The sequence below is a fragment of the Ambystoma mexicanum genome, chromosome 3q (assembly GCF_040938575.1).
Source record: "Ambystoma mexicanum isolate Mex_15411 chromosome 3q, UKY_AmexF1_1, whole genome shotgun sequence".
Taxonomy (NCBI): domain Eukaryota; kingdom Metazoa; phylum Chordata; class Amphibia; order Caudata; family Ambystomatidae; genus Ambystoma; species Ambystoma mexicanum.
The window spans coordinates 884919264-884928814 of NC_090926.1; the positions used below are offsets into that span (position 1 = coordinate 884919264).

A 9551-nucleotide genomic window follows, 5' to 3' on the forward strand; every position below is an offset into this window, starting at 1 on the left:
CACTGCCAGTAAATATTGCCAAGCTGCGTAGCTAGCTTCAACACTCATTTACTTCTTGTGACTCGCTATAGTGCAGGAAAGGGTTTTCATCTCATTCCGCATTACACTCAGCTGGTAGTTGTTTAGTTAGTTCCCTTTTGAACAGCGCTACACCACTTATACGGAAGAGTGCCATCTGAAATTTTCCGTTATTGCTCTCCAGTTTGAATGTATTGAGGCTTACACAGTTTTTTCTATTTTTTGGAACCATCATAGTTTATGTACTTCCTTTCACAGCTAACACTCATTTTGGTCAGGACTTAATAGGAATTATTTTCTCCTTACCATTTAGTCTCCTTTTTCCATTATATAAGAATTCTTATTGCATCCAGACTACACCGTTTCTTCAGGACATGCGCCCCTGTATGAATGCAGGATGGAGGACTCACTAAAAAAGAACCTTAGGTGAGCTTTTCCTGTTGTTGGTTATTATTCTTTTTCAGTACTGAGAGTTATTTCAGAATTGGGAAGGAACAGTATTAAGGAGGGTTGTTTTCTTGTCATCCTTTCTACAGGGATAGTGATTCAATGAAGTTCCAGGGAGTTCTTCTGGCGTTCCCGCAGATTGACAGGTGAGAGTTACACCATGAAAAGAAAATTAAGGCAAAGTTATTGGTGGCCAGGTATTGACAAAATGGCAGAAACACATGTAAGGAACTGTATGGCATGCCAAACTAGTGACAAAAGCAAGGTCACAAGGGAAACCATGGAACAAGTTAGCAGTAGACATCATGGGCCCGATCTCGGGTTTAGGTGAAGGGTTAAGATTTTTGTTTGTAGTGGTGGATTTCCATTCTAAGTGGATAGAGTGGGATGCTGTCAGGGAGGTCACTGCTAGGGATTTAATATTGTTTCTAGAGAAGGTTTTTCTCAAGGAAGGTGTGCTCACTGAATTAGTTTCAGATAATGGGGTGCAATTTGTGCCAGAAGCAATGAAGACATTTTTGAGCAGTTACAATATAAAACATATCAGGACGGTGTTAGACCATCCAAGGGCTAACGGCCTGGTGGAGAGAGTTAACAGGTTTTTGAAGGGAGGTTTGCAGATGGCAATGAGGTTGAAACAACCGTGGAAGGAAGTGTTGAACCTGTTGACATGGAATTATGTAACCACACCGCATTCTGTAACGGGTATCTCTCCTTTTGTGTCTATTAAGGGGAGAGAACCTGGGACGAGACTTTGCCCAGGGTGGCTGGGAATGGCGAAGGTTGTTCAGGTAGATGGGGATAAGATCATGAGGCTTATTAATGCCAGTCAGGAGAAGAATAAGGAACAATTTGACTCAAGAAATAAAGTGAAGGATCGTGAGTGGTCGATCGGAGATCTGGTTTATGTGGAAAATCCTAGGTCAGTAAACAAATGTGTGGAGAGTAAATTTGTGGGTCCGAAGAAAATGTGCGGTGAGGAAAGGCGTGGTTATTTTTGGAAGGGGGGGAAGTGTGGTCTAAAGGAAGACTTGCAAAGGTGGTTGATGTAAAATGTGATGACGGGAGGTTAAGTGCAGATACAAAGGATAACAACAACACAGGGATTGGAGACAATGCGGTATCACAGGATAAATATGATGAGAGTGTTCGTAGGACAAGATCAAAGCCTGTTTGGTTGAGTGATTATGTATATTAGGAATATTTCAATTTATGAGTATGTGCATACTGGGAAGGTTTGTGTGCACTGTAATCCTCCATTGTTCATTTTAGAATGTATTGTTCCACAATGGTATTTATCTTTAATGCTCTGCAATTGTGTTTCAACTGTTGCATCTGTGACTTTATGTCAATAGTTCTATTGTTTTTTTTCTCACATTAGTTACATTTTAAGGCGAGGACATTTTACTTTTAGTTTTCAAACATCTGGTTGTATGTTGAGTTATTGTTGTAAGTCAGTTTTCACTTGTTATTTCTTTAAGGGGAAGATATGTAGAGAATTGCATATTGTTGACGTCTCGTGCTGTCATGTGACTCACTGTTGTTTTTCGTTCGGGAGAGTCGCGTGACAGATTACAGTGCAAAGTTACTTATTGACTCAAAGTTCACAGTGGAATGGTATGCACATAGTTTGATCATCCCAAAAACCATAGGTCTAACACTGGTAGTCTAGTGTTTCCTGTTTACAGGAAACAATTTAAAGTAAAATCTTCATTGAGGCAAACAGGAAACACTAGACTACCAGTGTTAGACCTATGGTTTTTGGGATGATCAAACTATGTGCATACCATTCCGCTGTGAACTTTGTGTCAATAAGTAACTTTGCACTGTAATCTTTGATTTATCCTGATATCCTCTCAAGGTATGTCTTACTTATGGTTAAATTGTGTAAAATTATTCTGACATGTTGCTTTAAATTATATGCACTAGATCCATGTCTATGCTGGTGAATCTTTGCATTTCTTGCACCAAATAGATGACCCTCTGAGTTGTAAAAAACAAATTCTTGTTAGCCCCACAGAGGTTGGAGAATTCCTCGCCCCGACGATTTGACAGCACTGACACATATTGATCTAATCCTATTCTTATTTTCAGTCATTCATTCCATCTTATGTAGAACTTCATATATCTTTATCTGATCTTTATCCTGATACCCATACTACGTACCATCTCTTGTTCTCTTTTCATACTTTTACTTCTCTATTTTATCACATTTGCGTTTGCAAACATTTTGCTTTATACCGCTCTAGAACTTCCTAAAATAGGCACTTTACATCATTACTAGATCAGTCTATGACGTTATAGACCACTCTAAAATGGCCGCTTTCTAACGTTACTAGACGGGTCAAAGATGGCCGAACTCCGATGAGACTCTTACAGTCCTTTTTCTATCGCCATATCTGTTATCAGACATCTTAGAACTTGCACCGTCTCCAAGGTTGCAAAGGAAAGACGCTTAACCTCACATCAGCTGCTGTTCAGATCGGTCCCCCTCGATGAAGGTAAGCGCTAGCAGTACTACACTATCCCCTCCCCGGGATAGTACATCCATCACAGATCTGACCCGTTAGCGGGGTTAACTTATTGTTTAATTCTTGCAGGGTTTAATACATGCATATGGGCATATCCTGAGTTTTCTCACTTAGCTGCTTAACGTCCGAATGTGTACATAATCTGATCGGCGCATTTACAGCCGCCGGACTGCCTGACCGAGCATCTTTATACTCAGCTCGTGGAGCGTGACAGTCTGTGCTACATCATTATTTTGGTGACATATTCACAAGGTATTTTATTTACCGACTTCCAGAAGTTATTATCTCAGATTATCGTTGTACTTTATATATAAGGTTGTTAAGGTACGCCCCTGATATTTTTTGTACTTGCAGACCAGTCTACTTATAACAGGCTGTTCTTCTGAAGCACCGCTGCCTTGCGAGTGCCTGAATCTGAGACTGTCCGTCTCTCACTATTCCCGTTATTAGGGACCAATCCACTGTCTACATTAATTTTTCAGGTATACCTTTTGGATATGCACTAGCCGTTCTACTTCTACTGTTCATCAGCTTGTTCCTACTTACATATCGGCCCTCATTACAAGTCAGGCGGTGGACCATGGTGCTATTAGCACCATGGTCCATGCCGGATTCCGCCATGGTGGATGGCGGAATTACCGCCCCATTCCAAGGTGAGTGGGGCGGTAATTCCCCATTCACCATTTGCCCTTCCCCATTCTTGCCCCATAGGGCATAATGGGGATGGGGAAGGCGCTAATTACGGCACCGTAAATTACGGTGCCGTAATTAGCACCAAGGTCGCTTAGCGCCTTGGACTTTAACGCCTGCAAACCCTTAACGCCTGACCTGTAATGAGGGCCGATCATCTATTGTCTTTTATGTCTCCTGTCGCTACAGTACTTAAACGCTCACCAGTTGGAGGATCTTACCCGCGGAGGTTAATCATACTACCTGAATCACCATTCTCGATCTTTTCTGCACCTTGAGTTTGGAATACACTGCCTTTGTTGGTAATTAGACTTTTCCATAACTATCCCCCACTGTCCTTATTGTGGGCTATGTGGATCTTTAGGACAGACACACTCACCTTGAAACTCTTCTAGTCACTGGGTGTTCATTTTGCTTGTCTGTCAAATCGTCGTCTTGAGCGAATCCCCATTGTGGACATAAATAGATTAATGCTATAAAATGTAACCAGCACCACTTAACCTTGAATCATGAGTCAATGTGCCCACCCAGTACAGGGTAAACTAAATTGATGTTCTTTTGTCTAATATATGACATACAAAAATGACATAGGGCCTCATTACACGGATGGCGGTAAGGATTTACCGGTACCGGTAAAATACCGGTACCGGTAAATCCTTACTGCCTTACTACGAAGTCCCGTTGCGGGTTGGGGGATTTAACGCCTGCTGTTTGCAGGCGTTAAAAACCAACCCGCAAAGGGACCCAGGGAGCTAATTACGGTACCGCAATTTGTGGTACCGTAATTAGCGCCTTCCCCATTCCCATTGAGCCCTATGGGGCAAAAATGGGAATGGGGAAGGGCAATGGTGGAAGGGGGAATTACCGCCCCGCCAACCTTGGAATGGGGCGGTAATTCCCCTTTCCGCCAAGGCGGTGCCAGTATTTTACCGGCATGAACCATGGCGCTAATAGCGCCATGGTTCTCCGCCATCCGTGTAATGAGGCCCATAGATATGTTAACTGATGACACTTGAATGTATGCATTATAGCCTATGTTAAGGTAACAATGACAATTTGGTCCAAATGTCCCTTTTTTTCTTTTTGCATTAAGAATTCAATTTTGGCCTTATGAAGAAGAGGAAAGTATCCTCAAAAACGCGTCGCCCCTTGAATTGGATTCCACCATTTCTTCAAATTTGCTGTGAACTATTGATGCACTTTTTGCTTGAACATTGACTATATATTTATGATATAAATTCTCACTTTATCTTACAGAACTGGATCCTCTGGTTTATATTCTTTCTTGATATTAATACCTAAATTGAGGAGTGGACCCAGTCCACACATTTGAAAGTGTGCAGGGGACGGGAGGGTTCCTAGACTGAATCCTCTGCTTTTTTGTCTGGTAATGTGAGCTACCTCTTGGTTGGGCTCGCTCGTAAATAAAACTTGATATTACACACTTACCTGTGGTGTCCAGTGATTTCCTTCAAAGAGCCTCTCCGCCCACCAGCTGGGACCCGTAGCTGTCAGTCAGCGCTACTCTGCTCCCACGGTAGGCAGCCAGCTCGCCACAGCTCCTCACCCACGGAGACTCACCATTCCACATGCCTGCAGGGCCCTTAGGCCTGTGTGTTTGTTCACATCCTGGGAGCCAGTGAAAATAAATAAATGTGAAAAAAAGAAAAACTTAAAGAAAAAGTACACTGATCCCCATGTGCCTCATCACAGAGGTGACCCACAATCCCCTGACCACCACTGTATCCTTCGCCCAGAAGGTGGCGCACCCTCCCAGGTCTGGGAAAGCAACTGGTTGAGTTGTCACCGCCGTCATCATAGGCGAACCTGCCTCACTACCGCCTGCACGCAGCTCGAAGTCTGTCCTGCTGCGCATGCTTCTGCCATTTTCAATGACTCCGCAGGCTAATAAAGGTCAGAGATGGACCGAATGGATGCAAGATTTTTACCACTTTGTCAGGGGTTCAGGTGAGGGGGACTCGCCTCACCTGCGAGATGTGTTACTCAATCTGGTTGGGGGGGGTTAAAACCATTGTTCAAACCATACCAGCAGCTGACCAACCTTACTGCCTTACTACGAAGTCCCGTTGCGGGTTGGGGGATTTAACGCCTGCTTTTTGCAGGCGTTAAAAACCAACCCGCAAAGGGACCCAGGGAGCTAATTACGGTACCGCAATTTGTGGTACCGTAATTAGCGCCTTCCCCATTCCCATTGAGCCCTATGGGGCAAAAATGGGAATGGGGAAGGGCAATGGTGGAAGGGGGAATTACCGCCCCGCCAACCTTGGAATGGGGCGGTAATTCCCCTTTCCGCCAAGGCGGTGCCAGTATTTTACCGGCATGAACCATGGCGCTAATAGCGCCATGGTTCTCCGCCATCCGTGTAATGAGGCCCATAGATATGTTAACTGATAACACTTGAATGTATGCATTATAGCCTATGTTAAGGTAACAATGACAATTTGGTCCAAATGTCCCTTTTTTTCTTTTTGCATTAAGAATTCAATTTTGGCCTTATGAAGAAGAGGAAAGTATCCTCAAAAACGCGTCGCCCCTTGAATTGGATTCCACCATTTCTTCAAATTTGCTGTGAACTATTGATGCACTTTTTGCTTGAACATTGACTATATATTTATGATATAAATTCTCACTTTATCTTACAGAACTGGATCCTCTGGTTTATATTCTTTCTTGATATTAATACCTAAATTGAGGAGTGGACCCAGTCCACACATTTGAAAGTGTGCAGGGGACGGGAGGGTTCCTAGACTGAATCCTCTGCTTTTTTGTCTGGTAATGTGAGCTACCTCTTGGTTGGGCTCGCTCGTAAATAAAACTTGATATTACACACTTACCTGTGGTGTCCAGTGATTTCCTTCAAAGAGCCTCTCCGCCCACCAGCTGGGACCCGTAGCTGTCAGTCAGCGCTACTCTGCTCCCACGGTAGGCAGCCAGCTCGCCACAGCTCCTCACCCACGGAGACTCACCATTCCACATGCCTGCAGGGCCCTTAGGCCTGTGTGTTTGTTCACATCCTGGGAGCCAGTGAAAATAAATAAATGTGAAAAAAAGAAAAACTTAAAGAAAAAGTACACTGATCCCCATGTGCCTCATCACATAGGTGACCCACAATCCCCTGACCACCACTGTATCCTTCGCCCAGAAGGTGGCGCACCCTCCCAGGTCTGGGAAAGCAACTGGTTGAGTTGTCACCGCCGTCATCATAGGCGAACCTGCCTCACTACCGCCTGCACGCAGCTCGAAGTCTGTCCTGCTGCGCATGCTTCTGCCATTTTCAATGACTCCGCAGGCTAATAAAGGTCAGAGATGGACCGAATGGATGCAAGATTTTTACCACTTTGTCAGGGGTTCAGGTGAGGGGGACTCGCCTCACCTGCGAGATGTGTTCCTCAATCTGGTTGGGGGGGGTTAAAACCATTGTTCAAACCATACCAGTAGCTGACCAACCAGACCTTACTTCTCTGATTGCTGCCCTCCACAGACTTCTCATCATTGAACCCAATAGGGACTATGAGAGTTGCCTATTCAACCAATGCACGCAAAGACCACAGGAGACGGTGGACGAATATATAACCCATCTGAGGGTTAAGGGGGCCCACTGCCAGTTTGATGCCTTCTCCCTGGACGAGGCCATATGTCTGCGCATCATTGAAGGCTCCCTGTCGCTCTCGCTTAAGAAACAACTGTTGAAAAAGCCCTTCACTATCCCAGAGGTCAGCAGAACTTGCAAGAATCTTTCAGAGGGGCGATTCCCAAGCCGCCTCAAAGGCGGGTACGCCAGCTCTGAAACACGACCACAGAGATCTCATCGCTGCAGTTCAGCAGACGGCCCAACGGCCGGGAGAGAGGGGAATCGCACCATTCAGGCAATTCAACCAGCCAGGTCCCCGACAACAGAGGCAGTGCTATCGGTGTGGCATGGCGTTCCTTCATTCAGAATCCTGTCCAGCCTTGTCTCAAAGATGTACCAACTGTGAAAGAGAGGGCCATTTCCAATCGGTCTGCAGGGAAGAGAGACTGTTTCCTACCCCGAGACCCCTGGGATCCATCAGGATGCCATACCGACCACTGCAACCACAATACTTTCAACAAAGATTTTACCAGCCCAGTCAACGACGATATGTTCGAGCCGTTGACGAATACCACTACCCTGAATATTACCAAGACTTTGGGTACCATGAACAGCCATCCCGTCTGGTTGACGAATATGACGAGACCCCGAGGGGTACCTGGAAGAAGACAGCCAGTATGCACCCATACCCAATGCCGGTAATCCGTACTACAGCCACTCAGCTCATGACGAATACGTCAACCTCATCCAAGACAGCGAGGAAGCCAAGGAAGCCCTGTGTATCCCTGTCAAGTTGGGCAACTGCAGTTTCCAGTTTCTGGTGGACTCTTGCACCACTGTAAACATCATGGGGGAGAAACAGTACCTGAGAATCCCTGACAAGCCGGCCCTAGAGATGACCCAATCCCAGATCTTCCAGTGGGGAGCAGCGATTGGCCACTTTAGGCGCCTCCTCCTCCTTAAAGGGCGGCCGACCAACACAACCATCCATGTAATTCGGTGCCCCACCAAGGGTTGTTGCCTCCTCAGTTACTACACAGCCTCATCCCTGGGACTCATCGACATCCACTTTTGTGCTGATGACATGATAACGTCCACCGCTGTCGGCTACGGGCGGGAAGACGCTGTAAGAGCCATCGCCGCCGAGAGCCCCCATGGACTCATCACCAAACATGACATTATGGAGAAGTTCCCCCAGCTCTGTACAGGCCAAGGCAAGCTAAAAGGTCCACCGATCAAACTACACATTGATCTGTCAGTACGGCCAGTCCCACAACAACCTACGCGAGTTGGGTTCCATCTGCAAGAGGTGGTCTCCATAGAACTCAATCAACTGCTCACGGATGGAATCATCGAGCCAGTCACCAGCCCGACGGCATGGGTATCTCCCCTGGTCATTGTACCAAAGAAGGGTGGGAGATTGCGCTTGTGCGTCGACATGAGGATGGCCAACACTGCCATCCAGAGGGAAAGACACCCGGGCCCATGCATCGAGGACATGATTGTGCAACTCAACAACGCCAGAATGTTCTCCAAGCTTGACCTGATACAGGGATACCACCAGTTGTTGCTACATCCCGACTCAAGGGTGATAATGACTTTTGCAACCCACAAGGACTGTTTCGATATCGGCGTTTGAACTTCAGAATCCCGTCAGCAGCTGAGATTTTCCAGGAGGCTGTCCGTCAGATAATTAGACCCATTCAAGGGGCGTTAAATTACAGTGGTGACATTCTCATTTTCGGTGCGTCCAAGGAAGCTCATGATGCTCCTTGCCAGTTGCACAGCAGTCCAGGCCGCAAGCTTAACTCTCAACATCGACAAGTGTCGGTTCAGTAAATCAAAGATAACTTTTTTCGGACATATTTTCTCAGTCGATGGAATGACCCCCGACCCAGACAAAGTCGACAACATCACCAAGCTGAAAGAGCCTCGACAGGTAGCAGATGTTTGGTCTTTCCTGGGGATGGCTGGATACTGTGCTAGATACCTCCCTCACTGTGCCTCCATTACCAAACCTCTCAGGAGACTACTGCAAAAAGACGCTGTGTTCGAGTGGTCCCCCACATGCCAACTGGCGTTCGATTCTATCAAAAAGGCCCTGATGGAAGCCCATCGTCTGGCATATTTTGACCCTTCTTGGCACACAGAAATAACCGTGGATGCCAGTCCCGGGGGCCTGGGAGTCTATTTGGCACAGACAAGTGGAGCGGATATCAACCCTAGACCTAACGTGGCCTATGCCAGCAGAGCTTTTTCCACACCAGCATCTG

General features: G+C 46.1%; 1 long non-coding RNA gene across 1 annotated transcript in view; it reads left to right on the top strand.

Annotated features, from left to right (window-relative positions):
• LOC138583084 (uncharacterized) overlaps positions 1-5104 on the top strand; it is a 237047-nt gene extending 231943 nt beyond the window's left edge. Inside the window, exons 2-4 of the long non-coding RNA XR_011305149.1 lie at positions 332-444; positions 555-611; positions 4780-5104. This is a non-coding gene — a long non-coding RNA (uncharacterized lncRNA). The remainder of the gene's footprint in view (positions 1-331; positions 445-554; positions 612-4779) is intronic.
• Positions 5105-9551: the final 4447 nt, after the last annotated feature.